The 19189-nt window shown below is 37.5% G+C and overlaps 1 protein-coding gene across 20 annotated transcripts in view; it reads left to right on the forward strand.

The window, feature by feature from the left end:
* The window catches only part of BAZ2B (bromodomain adjacent to zinc finger domain 2B), a 112301-nt gene that overhangs the window by 30353 nt on the left and 62759 nt on the right, over positions 1-19189 (forward strand). The window contains exon 1 of one of the 20 annotated variants that reach the window (XM_038141948.1): positions 2118-9937. The exons of the other annotated variants lie outside the window; for them this stretch is intronic. The gene's annotated coding sequence lies outside the window, so the exon portion shown is untranslated. Of the gene's footprint in view, positions 1-2117; positions 9938-19189 lie in introns of those variants that run through there. 20 annotated transcript variants of the gene reach the window in all.

Raw genomic sequence — 19189 nt, forward strand, 5'->3', positions numbered from 1 at the left:
CATATAAAAATAAAGCTTTGCCCACTTACTGGAACTGAAAAATATTTTTTTCTTACTAAATTTCAGAGTCTTATTATACAGTAGCTCTGAAATCTAGATGTGCAGGTTAAGAAGACATTTCTAGTTGACTATTGAAAAGATATTTTTCCATATGTAAATTGTTGCCACCTTATTCTTTCAATCTAAGTCTTCAGGAATTTTCCCGCTGGTAACTCATCTTGAGTATTGTGTCCCTGTTTCAACTAGAAAGCTTGTTTTAATAGGACTTGACTAATTCACACAAGGAAAGCTCCAAAGAGTCTGGTCTTTGTAAGGGCTATGAGTTCAAGGAGGGAGGCGTATTGTATGTGGGGTTTTTTTGCTATTTACCCAGACTACCATTGATAATTTTACATTTGATTATTCAGTTGGGGTTGTAAAATAGGTACTTTACAGATGTTATAAAGTAATTTTTTCATTAAGATGCTTGCAAGCTTCATCTAGTGTTCAAATATTTTGCTCCTGTATACTTAGCATCTTGAGAGTTTGTATGGCAGTAGTTGAAGTTCTGGCTATCATATGTGATTACATACATATTTGTAATACAAAATTGTTTCTTCTGTGGTCCAGTTTCACTATGAAATCAAGCTGCAACTTCACTTGTTTTGAAATTAGTCTAGAGTACTGACATTCACCTGCATTTCAAGACTCCAGAAGTTGCTATGAATGCCTTCATTAAAGTCGTGTTGTAATGAGCCTGATGGAGTGTCTATTCCTGTACTTGACAGAGAGCATGTGTTTGCATGTATGTGTGTGTGTATATATGTTAGTGCTTATCAATATATATATGTGTGTATATATGTTAGTGCTTATCAATATATATATGTGTGTGTATATGTGTGCTTGATTGGTTTTATTGATCCAGGTATAATCAGTTTTGTCTGAGGACCTAATTCATTAGGAATTCTTTCAGTAAGTCAAGATTCTCTTTCCTCTTCTGACCTATCTCTAATCTGGATTAAAAACAAAAAAAATCAGTTGTGAATACATCAAGAGCTGAAAGTAGTTTTGCTGGTTTCAGTGGGGCTGTGATAGTTTATTCTGCGTTGTAAGTATCTTACCAGGCATGTTTTGTTTATAAGGGAATGAATTAAGTAAATTGTGATGGTGTGCATGTACATTATGTAAATACAGATGTTTTCTAACTAATTTTTACATGTTCTGCAATAGTCAAAGGTTTTCTTTTTAGGTTTTTCAAAGGTAATTTCTTTAAGGCAAACACAACAGTGAAAAGTATGTACAATTTGGAGTTTTCATATTCTTGTACAATTTAGAGGAAGTAAAGAAATGGTGTATTAGAGTACAGCTTAAATGCGAATCAGTTGAATAAAGCATGGGCTTAGAGATAGTTGAGGGTTATATGTATTATCTGCTTTAGATATTTTACAGAGGTGATGTCAAGGTGAAAGCAGACTTGCAGAATGGTTGGGAATCATTGATATTCTGACTCCGAGGCTGTAAATGGCTCTGTGGCAGATGGAGGCTTTGTCAAGGAAGAAAAATGGCAGCTCTGCAACATCATAGACACTTTTGCTTAGCAGCTCAGCACATAGCCTGTGACCTTCCAGTGTTCAGGAGTTCCTCCTGTGCTTTAATAAATTGTCCTCTAGTTTTACTCCCTAAAAGCAGATAAATGGTAGTCATTGTAATTCAGTATTTCATTGTGAAAAAAGTGTAAGCCTGCTTTATTGCTAGGTATTTAAAAGTAAGCTTTGAAGGATGCTTACAATTTCTGCATTGAAGTGCCAGTAATAGCATTTAACTAAGCACTGTGTAATGCTGAAAGTGTAGGTGTTAGTGTGCCCGAGTAGGACTACGAGTTCAGCACAACACAAAACCGGTATATGCAAACTGGATATGTATATGTGCGTATTCTGTTTGTCAACGTGTATATGTTTATGAATATTCTCTGGAATATTTGAAACACTATAAAATGGATAGTGTTAAATTTTGGAATATGCTCGTACTCTGAGCATCTATATCTGTGCTTTATTGCAGCAAAATACAGAATTTAAATACGAATAAATAAATTTCTGGATTAATGCTTTTTCTTATTGATAAAAATTAAAAATGTTTTAGCACCTGGCATTATCTTATTCTGTGTGGTGTTGATACAGTTTCATCTGTATTTTTGTCTATACTTTTAAAATAAGGGTTCACTTTCATTAGTAGAATGACTGGTTTCTGTGTTCTCATGCCTATGAAATTTATGCCAAGTTGCGTGAGTTGTGAAGTTTTTATGTTGTGTGCTTAAGGTGTATGCATGATTGCCTAGTGTCAACAGCAATGTACCAGAATCACATATTTCATATGTATAGTACATTTCACATCTTGTCATTCTCATTTGAATTAATACTGTATCATTTAACAGTTTTCTATATTCTTAGATTCCATATCCACTAGATTGATCACCAATAAAACCAGTGATGTCAGTTGCTGTAATATGTGGCTTCAAGAGCCTGTAACATCTTGTAGAAAATGCTCAATTGGACTGTTGATCTATACGACATGGCAGTAAGTCATTGTTAAAAGTGCAGGCTTTTCACAGCTATCATCTGCTAGCCATACTCTTTAGCCTACTTGACAATTGTTGGAGTTTCAGAAAGCAATCACAGAAGAAAATGACCTATCACTTTCAAGGGTCAGAGTTGTTGCATTAGAGCTTCCTTATTTCAGAGCCTAGAGGTCATACAGTCCTGTGTGTAAATTAATCATGCCTCCTGTATCTCTTCAGCTTCAGTCATTTTGAGATCTAATGTGGATGGTTTTATTGCAGAAGGACAAATGCTTCATAATTGAAAGAAGCCTTTTTGATAGTGTGTGATAGTCTTCATACATCTTTTTATTAGGATGAGAGTAAGACCTTTTCATATGGCATATGCCTGGATGTTTGTATCCTGTAGCCACATATCTTTAAAACTGAGGAAAATGGAAGAAAAAATAAGGCCATGTGTTTCATGCCTTCAGCTTTCAAAGGCTCTTAATGACATAGGTGCTTGTTAACTTAGCAGTGTAGCACATATGAAGACAATTTATGGAAATTTTTCTGCTTTCAGTTCCTTACCTAGTTCATTATGTCCAGTATCTTGATGGTATTCCTGGGCTGTATAGAGACCATTTGATACAACTAGCTCCTGGGATGTTTAAGTCCATATTCTGACGTGTAATTATTTTTCTCCTCTATTTTTTCCGTGGTCTTTTATGCCTTTTGGATTTTTTTGATGTTGTGATGGCTGTTGTAACTATAGAATGACTGAATGGCTTCCTTACATCCCCCAGATAAAATAAATTACAAATTGCTTCCATTTATTCCATGAGAGTTGTGAGCAATTTTTGTGTACTAGAGTAAGTAATTATTTGCCCTTTCCATGGAGTTAGAGATTTGTAGTGTTAATTAAAAAAAAAACCAGCCCCCGCCCGCCCCCAAAAAACCCACTCATGCCTACCCAAACAAGCACCAGGTAATGTGTGACCCCCCGCTGCCACCCGCTTCTGAAAAAAAAAAAGCCCACCCTGCCAAACAGGTCCACAAACATTTATTCCCTATTGTTTTGTATTTGGTTTTGGTATGACTTTGGAGCTTATCAACAATAATACTAACTTGATAGTATCACATGGTCACAATGTGTTATTTGTATTAATTCAGTTGAAAAAAATCTGTAAAATGAGAACAGTAGAAAAAATTAGTGCACTGTATTCTAGTTTCCATAGTTTTGTGGTGATTTCAAAACATAGGTTTAATGCTTTTGGAGCTAGGGGTGCAAACAGGTTGCTTTTTATCTATGAAGACAGCATATAACCTGCAAAACCAAAATATGATATTAGTATAATGAGAGAAAAAAGTCTTTTAAAATACCTTTGTAATTTTAAATTTTTTATGGTCACCTCTGAGTAGTAGAATAAATAATTCCATTCTGTATTCATCTCCTTTACTGAAAAGTGTCTTATGTACCTGTTATATATAGTGCATACTTTAACATACTGTCACTGAGCTTGCTGGATTGTTTTACTTTTTTTCATTATGGTCTTGCACGTTCAGGCAAAGAAAGTATGCCTGTATTAATGTAATGATGCTAAATTCTCTCCTGTTTAATCATTAGATAAATAGAGAGGGTATTTTTCTAAAATGTGGTGTTCTGTTAAATTCTTTTATTAAGGGGCATGCAACCTGAGCTATGAAAGTATAGTTTGTTCCAAGTGACAGCCAGTTTTTATTAGATGTTCCTGCAGTTTTACAGAGGAAATAAAACTCCTTTGTTTCTGTAGTACCCGTTGATTTTTCTTTCAAGGCTATGTTCACAATGCTGATAAGAGCTATGCAATTAGAATCTACATTTAGTAGTAAGCAGAGAAATTTTGTAAAATAAAAAGTGTTGTTCATACAGTGTTAAAATATTTTGCAGTGTTGCTGTACTTGAAGCACTGAAAGTAGGAGGACAGGATACTTGAAAGGTCGAAAAATGAGAGAACAAATGATGCAAAAAGAAAATGACACTGAGGTCTTGGTTTAATACAAATGTATTCCAGGTTGATGGCTGATTTCATTAGCAAATCTCATTGTTATGCAATGTCTGTTCTTCTGCAGCAAAATGAATATTGTATTCTCAGAGTGTCTGTGTGTGTATGTGTACTTTGATGGTAGATAAAGAATATGTTTATTGTTGTTACAAGCTTTTATAACTTCTGAAATATTGTTATAGTTTCAAAATAATTTATTTTCAGATTTCCAATAATGTGGTAAATTAATGGTTATTTTTATGGAAAATAGCAGTTTAACCCTCCTTCTATGTATATTTCTGTACCTATGTGATCTTTTCTCCAAAATCTTGTTTGACCAAATAACAGTTAACACTGAATTTATCCCCCCAAATACATATATGTAAAGAAAATTAAGAATATTGGTTTCTGTAATGCTTTTTAAAATGGGTGTTAGTAATGTATGCAGAACACGGAAATAAACCTCATCTTGGTGTCAAATCTCATAAATCTCAAATGACTAAATTTTAGTAGATTATACTGAAAAATATTAACTTTATGGTAAGCTATATAAACTTTATTATGAAATGACATGATTTGGTACATAGGACAGTGTGTTCCTTGAGATCCTGATATGCTTTAGTTTGGGGTTTTTTTTAAGTTTGTTTTTTCCAAGTTGCTAGTTAAAACCATTTAGTTATGCTAAGACATTTTGTTAATCAAAAATGCTAAGAATGAAAAGGAATATACAAGAATGCTGTGATACAGCAAAATGAAAATGTACTGAAATTATTTAATTTAGGTTTTTTTTTTCTGTGCTCTTTGAATATTTATTCCATGTATATATATTTTGTGGGGTTGAAATCTAGCGGCAAATGGTTGAAATGCTACTAAGTAAGTGTTAGTTTGTAATTTTTTGTAGTTCTGTGATGAGTTTTAGGTAACGAGCTTGCATGAAGAATGATTTTGAGCACTGAAGTAATGCAAAGAATAAGCTAGTTTTCTGGGGTTTTGTGTGACTTCTTATGTGCACTGAAACAATTCTGTACTTACTAGGGTTTTGGTAGAGATGTATTTCATAAGAGTAGAATATGGCTCTGAGTGATGGTTCACTGGTAGCTACTGTGTTCATTTCAAATTCAAGATACTATATCAGGATCAAATTGACAGATGCAGTGTTCATGCATTTTATGAACAATTCAATGAGGACCAAAAGGCCTTTAAAATAAAGCCAAACCATGAGCAATATGACCCATAAATGTGACTGGGAAATGTAGGCGGTAGAAGGAAGGGAGGATTGTTGCCTCTCTCCTCCTTGGGAAAGGACACCTCTTTCCCTTGGCTTTGGTAAGGACTATAACCAATGTAAGGATGCAGATTCCTTCCTGTCAGCTGATGGGTTTTAAAGATTAGTTGATGTAGTTGTTTTGGTGGTGAGAAACTATTTGAAGTAAGGTAATCAGTCTCTTGTGATGCACCTCTGTTTTCGGTTTGGGGACCAAACTTTAGACCGATCCAGTGAGTTCTAGTGGTACTCAGTGTAACAGCAGAACTCAAGAGTGGGCTCCGTACAGTAGCATATGTAAGGAAAAAATGGTACCTAGTCTTGTAAGTGTTGTCAGAGTCTGAATTTACAGGGATGCAAGTAGGACTTGGTTTGGTGTGCCATTGCTTGAAGGTCTCTGAGGAGTAAATGGTAGTTGAGACTTCTGTTTCAGGCTGAATGAGGGGAAGAAAGTTGGTTGTTGGGCCTGTCCTTTGTGGACACTTCCCACCTCCTGCCAATCTGTTGTAGTTTAGTTGGAGGTCACTTCTATTAGCTTGTTAGATTTTTCTTGAATAAGAAGATTATTTAGAGTCACAGTTATTCCTTAAGTAATGAATTAACCCTTTTGTGTCCTCCTTATTGGTCGATGCAGTTAGTGTCAGAGTATTCCAGCTAAAATAGCTAGAAGCAAAAGGCAGAGTTAATGCTGCATCTGAAACTTTTAAAAATAAGCATATTGATTTAATAAACTGCAGAAAGTTTGTGCTCTCCAACACCATTGATGCAGGTTGTGTTCACAGATGACACTGGATTCAGATATCGGGCGTATATTCATAAATGTTTGCTATTTTGAGCAAGTATTGCTACTATGAAGTAACGTGATTTTTGCAACAATTTTGAAGATGGATCAAGTTCTGATGTGAAATGTAGATCTCTGGCTTTGTTAGCATTCACTGCAGGTTCTGCAGGGATTACATGTTCTTCTCAAGTGTGTGTAAGCAACATTCGTGGCTTAACTGCTTTTATATTTCTTTATCACAGGGTAAACTGAGACGTTCTAAATCAAAATGTGTGGAATAGAGCTACCTCAATGATTATAGATAATTCCAGATAGACTGAAATCTAGTCGGTGAAGTTTTCAGGATTTTGTAATTTCTTTATGACCATAGATTTAATTCCCATGGGCCGTGTTTGAAATCTCAGTAGAGGAGCCCTTCAGTATTTTACTTAATGTTATCATATGTATTGTTTAGTAAAAAATTTAATTTTTTCATTTACGTAGTTTACCTAATAATACCCATAGCTAGAGATGTATTCAATACCCATATTTATACTTAGAATTTGCTATATAGAAAGTGGTACTGTTAACAAAAGAAAATCTTTCACAAAGACAGTAACTCTGCATTTTGAGGCCATGCCATTTCATGAGGGCAGGGGCTGATGAGTATTTGAGATACAGCTGGAGTAGTTGATTTCTTATATCATATTAGGTCAGTTTTATAAACATATTTTTTTTCATGAAGCTGAGGTGTTTGACCACCAGTGTTTTGGTAGCCTGTAAAAACTTCTGTCTGAGAACAATTGCTGAATCTTTGTTACTCTCCTGCTGACTTACATGGAGGCAGTGGGTTGTAGTTCGGTATATTTAGCCTCTCTGATGGCTACAGTGATAGAAACCAGATCTGTGCTTTTAGTGTTTCACTGTCTGTTACTGGAGTAAGGTCTGGTTGAGCCTTGGGTTTGGAGAATAAGTATGGACCTTCTGTTTTGCTGCTTCCAGTGGCATGTTTTTGTTTCTCTCTCCTTCATTGCTCTGTCAGTGCTAAACAGCTATTCCACACTAAGTATTTTTCACATTATGAGCTATATGGATTGAAACAATTTTAGAAAAATCATCATTTATGAGCTATTATTTTAAGACGTGGAACTATTCTACGTGATTCTCCTGGAGTCATACAAGAACCAAATTAATCATGGCTGTATGTTAGCATGCAAATTTCTGATATTAGCAGATTGAGGATTTAGATCATGGTCTCCTTAATCTTGCAGTGATACTAGTACCAAACTACCCCAATTAAATACAGCATATATTGCTTTTAAAAACTATTTTAAGACTACTGTGAAGAGTGCTGCTGATAGTCTTTAGTTTTGCAAAGGCTTTTCTCATTTGATGGTTTGGAATTCTACTGTTCTCTTCAGAAACCCTGTACATGGTTTGACAGAACTACTTTTTTGCAAGACAGGAAGCAAAAAATCGTGTGAATGAAATGCTGATGTTTTGGTGTAGTTCAACTTAAGGCAATGAGTTAATATGCAAGTGTCTGATGAGGAAATTGTGGCTGCACTAGTTATGTCTGTAACAATCACAGCCTGCAAAACACACACCTTCTTGGTGTGTTGTTTTGATTGCAGAGATCCCTCTTGATGTATGTTTGGTTATTTGGGAGATTGTGGGGACAGAAACACTTCTTCATTGGCAGAGGCTGCATTTTCACTGTCAGTGTTTGCTGATACAGATGAACCCCTTCATACTGCATTATCTTTCCAGTAATGCTTTCTGTATTTTTTTAAGAGTTTCCTTTTTTCTTTTGTAATTGTGAAAAATGGCTGCCATGTATTTCTAACATTGTTATTAGAAACTTTTTTGGTGTCTTGTTTCTTGATTTGTTTTTTCAGACATGTTACTTTGGTGTGTTCCCCAGGTTGTCTTTGATGCTGTTGAATTTCTGAGAGAGGAAGAATTGATCCACTGCCCCCAGCCCCCAGTACCTTTGCATCTCTCTACTGCCATACAAATGATTTTTCTTGATTTTTCTCAGATTACATGTTGTGGTTCAGGCCCTTGTGCTGTTATTTTAGGTCACTGTAACAGTTTCACTTGTATCAACAGATTGTCTAGTAAGTTAACTGTAGTGATCTCTTGCAGAAATTCTGTATTCTGTTTTCTTACCAAATACTTTATTCTACTTGCTTAGGAGAAGTGAGCTTTTAGTTCTGTTAGTCAAGGGTTTTTTTGGGTGGGGAGTGTTCTTACTTATTTTTTTTGGGGTTGCTTTGTCTTTTTTTTCCCCTTTAATTTTCATAGTAACCTAGTACCCTCTTCAGTTCCACCATGAAAATACAGTTTTTAAACTGAAGCTTGTGGAAATTAGTTTTTGGAATGATTATAGGTAGGGAACAACCTGTAATCTCTTCTCACTGAATCATTGCCATGTATTTAGTCCATATGCAACTATTTGATTTGTGGAGGAAAAGTTTTTGGCAGTTTCAAGAAAAGTAATTTGATTTTTTTTCTTTTAAAATTGTGTTAATTTTCATGATTTCTGCATATTGTTAGTAGATTTAATTGTGCTTAAATTCACATGCAGTGATTATAATTTGTTTTCTTAGTTTCAGATTTTTCCAGGGCTGTTTCAGGCTGTAGTTTCATAGCACTTTTACAGACCAAAACAACTTGGGGAGCAGTTTGTTCTGGAGAGAGAGAGAGTGTGTGTGTACATATGCATAATCTACATAAAAATAGAGATATTTTCCTTGGGCTTGGCATAAACGAGAAAACAATGCAGCCTGGCACTGATGCTTGTGTAACACTGGGAAAATTTTCCTTTATAGTTCAGTTGGTCTTATGTTTTTCTGCCACCTTTTCCCCTCATGTAATTAAAGTACAGATAAAGCTGCATACTTCACTTGAGCTGGTTTTGGTTCGTGAGCAGCTGTGTTACTGGTGATCCAAGTGCTCCACCTGCCTTTCGGTTTGTTTACCAGGAAATCAAGATGTGTAAACTGCAGGAAGCACTGTTTGACCCTCTCCGACAGTATCTCATTACAATAATTGCTAATCTCTGAATAAGACAGCCATGTTTTGTGTGTAACACAGAGGGAGCTTGTGGCAGATTTTTGATGCTTCCTTAAATACAGCTTTGTCAGTGCTTGCTTGGATTTCGTTTTCAGGATAGTTTTTGACAATAGGCATCTGGCGACCTTTGGGCTCAGCGAACTCGGACATGATAGCATGTGTGCTGTCTTCCTTCTTGACTGAAAAAGAAAGCAAACAACAAAAACCTCCAAGACCAAACCAACGCCTGTTTTTGGAGTGCTGTCATTGCTCTGTAGCGACAGGATAATGGCTACTTCCTGATTAAACCCCTCTCCACAGTAAGCTGTTTGTGTTCTTTATCTATTCTCCTGTAATGCCAAGTGTTCAGTGCTTTTCTTCTGTGCTTCTTTCCCCCGCTTCCCCCTCCTTCCGTCCCACCTGCCCCTCCCCGGTCTTCCCTGGGTTAATAGTTTGAAATGTTTATAGATTGAAGAATACAAAAAGAATATATAGAGTAGCAATTTTTTTTAAATTCTAAGACAACTACTGCTTCTTGTAATGCTTATCTGACAATAGTGATGAGCAAAAATCCTGATTTTCATGAGATTAAAAAACCCCAAACCACTGAAGTTTATTTAGGTTTCAGCCAACTAGTATTAACTTTATGAAAAATTCTGATGAATACTCACTGGACAAATGCAGTGACATAGAATGTGTGTTTCATGCAAATTCTAAAGTATTGGTATTTTTATAATATTTTTATCACTTCCAGAACTGTTTTCCTGTGTAACAAACTTAGTCTTCAAATAAAACAAAACAGCCTTTTTGTCAACCTTCCTTATATGATCTTATAAGTGCTGTCTCTATCTTTATTAGAGTTGATGTGTTATTTTTACTTCAAGTAATTTCTTGGCTCTTGCTGCTGTGGACCAGGTGAGTGTGAGCTACCACTCAGTACACAGGTGTGGTCTTATTTTTCTCAAGACTGTCAGTCTAACAGATTTCATGTTGTCAGACAATGGTTACAGAGTGTTTGTGGTCTTTCCTGGCTTGCTACATGGGTCTGTGATGATTTTATTCTTCTTAAGGTTGGTCTTCTGTTGTGCTAGGATAAATGGCATAGCATTTGCGATAGTGCTGTACGCACCACGATGAACATTACTGGCGTTCTATAGTGTATAATACCAATTTGTGTTCTTGGTTATTTTGTGGAAGTTTAGAAAAGGGCTAAATTAAATTTTGCAGTTCTGATTTAAATTAATAATAAAACAATATTGTGTTCTTGGTACCAAAGACTTTTTCTCTCCATTTGTTAACTAGATTAGGAAAAACGTTGTAGTGAATTCCTAACCAAAATAATTGTTGCTCTTCAAAAGTCCACTTTTTCTATTATCGTATTTTACATGGAAATAAAAGGATGTAGAGTTTAATTTAGTAACAGAACATATGCACTATGTTAACAGAAACTGGAACCAAAAATGAAACATGGAGAAAAAGTATGATTCAGTTAAAAGAAAGAGATGTTTTTTATAATAGATGGGTAAAAAATACATTGAATTAAACAACTGTTATTAAAATACTTGTGAAGTAGACAGCATATATGAGAAATCTGTTTTGTTCACTCTGTGAGAAAAATAAGTAGGTGAGGAACAGTGTTCCTTCAGCTTGAGGTAGAAAGAGGTTTTTGGACGTGCTTGACCTATTAGTTCACATGAGTTGTTAGCTGTAGAGAAAAGGGTGTGGACAATGGAGTGGCTGCAGCATGTAGATACAGGTCTGTTTTAAGGAGAACAAGGCAGGAAACATGCCATGGGGAAGAAAGGAAGAGGGATTCAATGAATATTTTTATAGGGTTCTCTTCCTGCGAGTTGGTGAAGACCTGGTATTTGGAAGCCATTGATTTGAACTGTTTTTTTCCCCAAAATACTTGTGCTGTATTCTGAGGATTGCTGAGGAATGAGTGCCATTCTCTCTGAAACTATGACCTTTTCATCTTGAGAACACTGAGTGAAAGATAAAGGATTCACAGGATAGCCATAGGTTTTGTACAGATGCTGCCTTCCTTACAAGCCCTTTAATACTGGTATTTAATTTGGAAGCCCAGTGACCTGGAGTACTGTTCTATCCTAATGTCTCTTACAAAACAAGATTCTATTGATTTTTTAAATAAAATACTGAATTTTTTCTGTTAATAGATAAAATTTATATAATATGATATTCCAGATAATTTCAGTAGTGCTTAATATTGACTATGTCTATGAAATGTCCTAGTTGGGGGACCATCAAAACATATATATTGTCTTCCAGCAGCAGACTTCCTTGCTGTCCAGCCGTCTTCTTGTACCCCTGCTCCATTCTTTCCAATGTCCTACAATCTGAGTGTTTTGAAAAGGTTTCCCTTGCTATTTGTAATCTTTTTGCATATTCTGCCTCTCTTGAAGAGACTCTTAAAGCTTGGTGCCTCACAGCTGACCTTGTTGGCTCAAGCTTCAGCTTAATTTACGGGAGTTATTCCTGCAGAGCAGGTAGAGCAGCCCTGATGGGAGCTGCAGGAGCTCCATTGCCTGGGGGAAGGGAAGTGTGGGAGGCAGCAGTGGCCAAAGGATACAGCTGTTCTTGCTGTGCAGGGAAGGGCTGCACAGCCCTGGCCCAGCCACAGGTCCCCACGGAGCTCTTGAATTGAGTACTGGGTAACAGGAGTTGGGACTGCTTAGGCTTCTTGCTCCCACACCCCATAAGACAGCCCCAGCTTTATCTGTCAGATATGACCATCATTGACTGCTTGCCTTTGCAGAGTGCCTTCAAATTTTTAAAGAATGACTTATTTGCAATGTGTATCACTCTTAATCTTTAAAGGGTTTTCAATCTTTGCAAGAAAACAACACATGGTGTACAGCAAAAGTGGGCTCGTGTGATCATGTAGGAAAATGTAATGTTTAGCATGTTGCTTTGTTAGAGCTTGATATCTGGATACAGTACTTTTGTTTCGAAGATGGAAGTATGGATGGCATATTATCTTCTTTCTTTCCAGTTTATGGAAATAAAATTGCGATCTGGCAGGTTTTTTTCTGTCTAGGCACTTATTTCAAGTTTGTAAATAACATCAAGATGTCAGATTTGCATCTGCTTGGTTTGTAAAAATAATGTTGTGAAAGGAGTCAGCCAGAATAGTCTTCTGACACAGTAATACCTGCTGTGGGTTCTGTTAAGGCTTAATTTTATTTCTTTGTGTCTTAACACCCCATTATTTTTCCTTCTAGTTATTCTGTTTACCTAAACTTTAGTGGACTCTGTTATTGTTTTGTGGGGGTTTTGTTTTGCTTAAGGTTGTCTCAGGTTTAAAAAAAATCATCATATCTTTCCAACTGGAAGAAGCAATGAACAAATAACCTAAGAAAGATATTTTGGAAAAGGGAATGGATGCCAGTGATGAAGCTGACTCAAAACAGTGGCTGTTATGGCACGTAACGCTTCCTTCAAGAACTTGTTCTGGAATTCCAAGGAACCATGAGAGTGCAACTGCATGAAAATGTGGAAACCATTTGTCTGTGTCTCAGCCTATTAGTGGGAACTAGCACATTCCTGCTAGATGACACTGCAAGATGCTTTTAGGAGCTCAAAACTGAGGAATTAGCATTCCTCAATGATAAGTTTTTTAGTCAAGGTGCCAGAACTCAGTCATTGATGTGAGAGTGTAGTGCTGTCATCTCCACTCCATGAGCGGAGTGTCTGCCTTAGTGTCTGCACAGAGTTGCACTGTACAATTGCCACCCTGATACCTGCATATCTGCATCCTGACTACTCCTCTTCTTGAGCTGGATGAATTGCACAGCTTTTCTGTTGGTAAAAGTAACTTACAGGATGGTTCCTTTCTTGTCATCTGAAATTTGCTGTGCTGAAAGAAGTGGCTTGGGCAGCTGCTTTTGTAGGGTGAGCATTCCTGACTGAAAGTGTGTTCATCTGTGTAAGAAGCTAATCCCACCCATCTACTTTTGTGTTTTGAGGGTGATGGTGTCAACTTCTTTCCAAACCAACAAAGAAGTGAAAATAAGTGAAGGGATGTGTGTTCTTAATAAAAGCAGTAACTGCTAAACATGGATGTATAAAGTTGGTAACCTCCTACAGAATAACAGATAATGCAGATAGATTTTATTTTAGGAGGGTAGGTTTAGATTAGATGTTAGGAAGAAATTTAGGATAGTAAGGCACTGGCACAGATTGGCCAGAGCGATTGTGATCTCCCCATCCCTGGCACTGTTAAAAGCCAGGCTGGATGGGTCTGTGGGCAGCCTCATCCAGTGGAAGGTGTCCCTGCCTGTGGTGGTGTGTGTATGTGTAATGAAATGAGCTTTTAAAGTCCCTTCCAACCCAAACCATCCTATGATTCTGTTTATCTATTTGTTTAAACCAGACTCCTAGTTTGTTACTCTGGATTTGAAATATTTAAGGAGGCTTGGGTCACTTCAACATTAAGTACCTCTCTGTGGTGCTGTATTGCCTCGTGGATACTTAGTATGGCCATACACTTTTTGTGGTACAGATTGGATAAGTTAGATTTTTTTTACTCAGCATTATGCAGCTTTTAGAAATATATTCTGAGGTTTGTCCCGAAGTGAGGCATATGAATGATTGTAGTTTAACCTGACCTGTGTACCCCGCCTCCCTCCATGGAATGTAAAGTGAATTATAATGCCCTCTATCATTTGTAACTATTCTTTCTTTACCATGATAATGAAAATCATGAAATGTGTGAGTGCAGAAATATTCAAAGTTATGTTTATTTCTAATGGAAAGCAACACAGTTGCTTGTAAAATAGGAGAAAATAAGTTTTTGAGTTGCAACTTATTTTGCGTGTATTGTTTTAATGATGAGTTTGTCCTGTTGGATAGAGTCAAAACAGGTGCATTGTTTAAAATGTCATTTTATCCTGAGACTATTTAAAATGGCCACTACTTATTATTAAAGAGTAGAATGGCAACTGATTCTCTTCTCTGTTTCTGTTTTTGCCAGGCCAGTCATGACTCAGTTATACCGAGCTTAAGAGTTGAGTCTGCTTTGAAGTGGCTTTTAGTAAGTCACCTTATGTGGGTAAAGACTGTTTGAACAAATATATATGGAATTGTGATATCTATGTGATTTTATGAATGTTTTCACTGTTGTGGATTCTGATGTGATAAACAATGAGTTGTCGTATCACTGTTTGAATATGGGTGATGTAAGTCAGAGGAAGGCTATAAAGCCCATTTAGAACATAACACAGGAACGTACAGTCTGCCTCACATGGTGTAACTGGCAGTAAGGTATTAAGTGTATTGGTGCATAGAAGTGTCTTTGTATGATATCTTTGAAACACAAGCCAATCTTGCTTTTGATTAAAAAAAAAAGGTTTTATTGTGGTGGTTGATTTAGTAAAAGAAGTTTTGTTACGGCGGCTTTTTTCCCTGGAGAATTTTACATAAAGTACTTAGTGCAAATTATTGAAAAGGGACATAATTGCAGTGACATTCTGCAAAATTTGCAATATGTAGCAGTTAACTTGGCTTTTCTGGTTTGTACAATATTTGAGACAGTGGATCTCACTAAGTATGTAGGCACTTTTATTTGAGTTTAAAAATCTCAGTGTGTAAAAGATCATAGCAGTAGTAGACTGTGTGTTGAAAGGTCTGTGACCAGGCCTTGTCGGGAGAGCAGGGAGCATCTGTGGGAGCCCCTGGTGTCCATAGTCTGTCTGTAAGGAGCTGCACCCATTCCTGTGGGTACCTCACTTCCTTCTCACCTGAGGTTTGGTCAGTGTGCTTGCTTGTTTTGTGGGTTTTTTTGTCACACCACTTGTTTTGAACACACTCCTCCCTGGTTCTGTGGCCCTTGTGGAAGGTGTGGAATGCACAGGTACTGCTTGGCCTGCTGAGTCACCTCTGAGCCAGTGCCTATGCTCTGTGTTTACCTTCTGAGCATGACCTTTTCGGACACTGCATTTTGCAGTGATGTGCTGGACCGTGTGTTCTGGGACTCTGATGGGCTTCCCTTCATCACCTGCAATATTTCTGGCATTGGAGCACTCATTGACACGAGAACTAGTGGCAGACTGACAATATTATTAACATGCAATTAAATACCTTGCTGTGAGGCAAGAGAACACAGTATTGTGGAACTCGTCTATAGTTTGGGGTCATAAAGTTATTACAGATTTCACTTGGTCGTTGAGAGAAACTGAAGTGTATTTTTACCCAACTTTTTTTTCACTGTGTTAGAGGTAATAATTGAAATAAGGAAGCAGTACATGGGAGTGTAGAAGTTAAACTGGAATTTGGAGATGAGTTTAGTGTTTAGATGTCTTCAAAACATACTTCATAATATTCAGACATCCCAGCTAACATTGATAAGAGTAAGAAAAGGATTTTTCTTCTCCATTAGGGTACGTTTCCATGAAGATTTTGAGCATAGAATAGGTAGGTGATTGACTGTAAAGAAATTTCAACTTGATATATTTGAAAATTATTTGATTGTTGTTTCCTTCAGTAAATCTTTTTTTTTGTGTTTCTGTTTTTACTAAACATTAGTATTTTTTTTTCCCCAAAAAGACAACATTTTTCTTGTGTAAAGCTTCACATACTTCCCTTCTTTGTTCCTTTTTACTTAGAGATTACTTTGTGTTTTCATTGGGTTAAGCTGCATTAATGATGATTATTCACCATGGGAAATTCTGGGAAAATAGCTGGAGTTTCGGGCAAAGCATTGAGAGGAACTGACATAAATCACTACACCAGGAAAATTTTAAAAAGTCATTTTCTTCCTAGTTTTACTTAATGATTTTTCTCTTTCATGAATATGAGAGATTAAAAAACAGTCATAGCAGTTCATAACTATTGACTGACAACTCCAGTGAAACAAATGTCTCACTTATACTTGAGGTTGAAAAGGATATGGATCTGCTGTAACTGGTAAGGACTTTTTAGTCACAGAATGCATTAGGTCTACAGTGTAATTATTGCTGATCCTGTCTAATGACTGTTTTGGGGATTATCGCTTTTGGAGTTAGCCATCTGCTGTGGTTAGAGTAATTAAGCATAATTAAGGGTTAACTTAGTTTGAAATCAAAACTATGTATGTCTCTAGGAGAAGAGTGTAAATTTCTTCCATTCAAAATAATTCAGAAATACCAATATTCCAGTTCTCTATTAAAGACATTAAACAAGCAGCTAAAATAAAGTTTGAAAAAGCACCCTCTCCAAAAGACTTCCCAGACCCCTGCAAACTGAAATAATAGGAGCAAGGTGGGGGTGAGAGAGAGAGGAGAGCCTTAAAAGGGCAGCTTATTACTGTTCTCCCAGTTCTTATTTGATCAAACAGATGGCTTATGTTAGTTAAAAGCTTGCAAGTATAGCTATATTTACTTCTCTGTATTTGAAAAGTATTGATTTGCCAAGGATGTCTTCTTATTTATGACTCAAACATGGATTGCTTGTAGGTGGTTCTTAACTATGCTTATTTATAAAATACTTTAGATGCTCACATCTGAGAAACTCCATGCCTGTCAGCCTGACCTCAGTGCCCAGGAAGGTTATGGAACAGATCATCCTGGGTGCGGTCACACCACGGCACATGCAGGATAACCAGGGGGAGCAGGCCCAGCCAGCAGGGCTTTAGGAAAGACAGGTTCTGTCTGACCAACCTGATCTCCTTTTATGACCAGGTGACCTGCCTAGCGAATCAGGGGAAGGCTGTGAATGTGTCTGCCTGGACTTCAGCAAAGCCTTTGATACTGTGTCCCACAAGATTCTCCTGGAGAAACAGGCAGCCCATAGCTTGGACAGGTGTACTCTTTGCTGGGTTAAGACCTGGCTGTATGGCCAGGCCCAGAGGGTGGTGGTGAATGGAATTATTTGCAGCTGGGGTTGGTCACCAGTGGTGTCCCCAGGGCTCAGCACTGCGGCGAGTCCCGTTCAATATCTTTATCAGTGATCAGGATGAGAGGATTGTGGGCACCCTCAGTAAATTTGTGGATGACGCCAAGTTGGGCGGGATTGTTGGAGGTTAGGAAGGCTGTGCAGAGGGATCTGGACAGGCTGGATAGATGGGCCAAGGGCAGCTGAGGTTCAATAAGGTGAAGTGCTGGGTCCTGGATTTGGATCACAGCAATCCCCTGCAGTGCTCCAGGCTAGGGGCAGAGGTTGGTAAGCTGAGAAAGGCCCTGAGGGTGCTGGTGGAAGTGGCTGTACATGAGCCCAGGTGGGCAAGATGGCCAAGGGCACCTGGCTTGTATCAGGACCAGGGCAAGGACATCTAGCTGGCACTGCTGAGGCAACTAGGGTGCTGTGCCCTGTTCTGAGTCTGTCACAAAAAGGAAGACACTGAGGGACTGGAGCTAGTCCACAGACTGAAACAGAGCTGAAGAAGGGGCTGAAGCACCAGGAGCAGCTGAGGGAGAGCTCAGCCTGGAGAAGAGGAGGCTCCTGGGGACTTCCTCCCTCTCTACTCCCTGGCAGGAAGGTGTAACCACCAGGTGGGGGTCAGGCTCTGCTCCCAGGGGACAGGGAGAAGACAAGAGGGAATGGCCTCAGGCTGTGCCAGGGGAGGGTCTCCTTGGACATCAGAGGAATTTCTTAGTGGAAAGGACAGTCAGGCACTGGGAGAGGCATCCCAGGGAGGTGATGGAATCCCCATCCCTGGAGGTGCTCCAGGCACAGCTGGATGTGGCCCTCAGTGCTCTGAGTGACAAGGTGGGGATCAGACACAGGTTGCACTTGATGATCTGGAAGGTTCTTTTCCACCCATTTAGGTTGGATTCTTTGATTTTATGGTAAAGGCTTATTTTAGTGTTTTATTATTACACACAGAACTACAGTTTCTTTTTTTTTAGAAATTTTAAGTGTTCTGGATGTTTTTGTGAGGGAATGTAAAATACGAAGTTTCAGTCTCGAGTTTCAAATGGAGTGTGTTAAAGTTTAGAAATGCCTTTCCTTTTACAAAGAAATAATGTAACAATACTATTTTGATTTGTTTCTAATTTTCCCTATGCTCTCTGTAAATATGATGACTTTGCTGTAGCCATAATTAAAACAATATCAAAATACAACAAATCTTAATTTGTGAAAGGAATACTTGTTAGCCTCAAATAAGTTTGGTCATGTATAGTGACTAAAAAAAATCACAGTCATAACAATTTGTGTCTGTTGATGTCTGTATACCAAACACAGTAAATCTTTTTACTGTGTATTTGCAAATGCTGTGGACTTATGTCCGTAAATGCAAACTAAAACCACAGTCCCTTAGGAATCGGACTTTTGTTAATTATTATCCTTCAGAATAGTTGTAAAAGTTAATGGACATATTTATGTAATAAACACTATATGTAGTATTTTCCAGTGACCTACCTCCCCTGATCTGAGCACATCAGATTGATTGTAGTTGCTGATTGTTAAAAATGAATTAGGTATTCTTTAACTGTGGATGAAAAAGGCTTAACTGGAGAAAAGTATGTATTTAGGAGTCCTGAATGAAAAAAATTAAAATGTTTAATAACATTTTCACTTCTTAAGTTTTCTGAATGAAGTAGTTTTGTTACTTCTACTGTTGTTCTGAAGGAGAA

The sequence above is a fragment of the Motacilla alba genome, chromosome 7, assembly GCF_015832195.1.
Source record: "Motacilla alba alba isolate MOTALB_02 chromosome 7, Motacilla_alba_V1.0_pri, whole genome shotgun sequence".
NCBI lineage: Eukaryota > Metazoa > Chordata > Aves > Passeriformes > Motacillidae > Motacilla > Motacilla alba.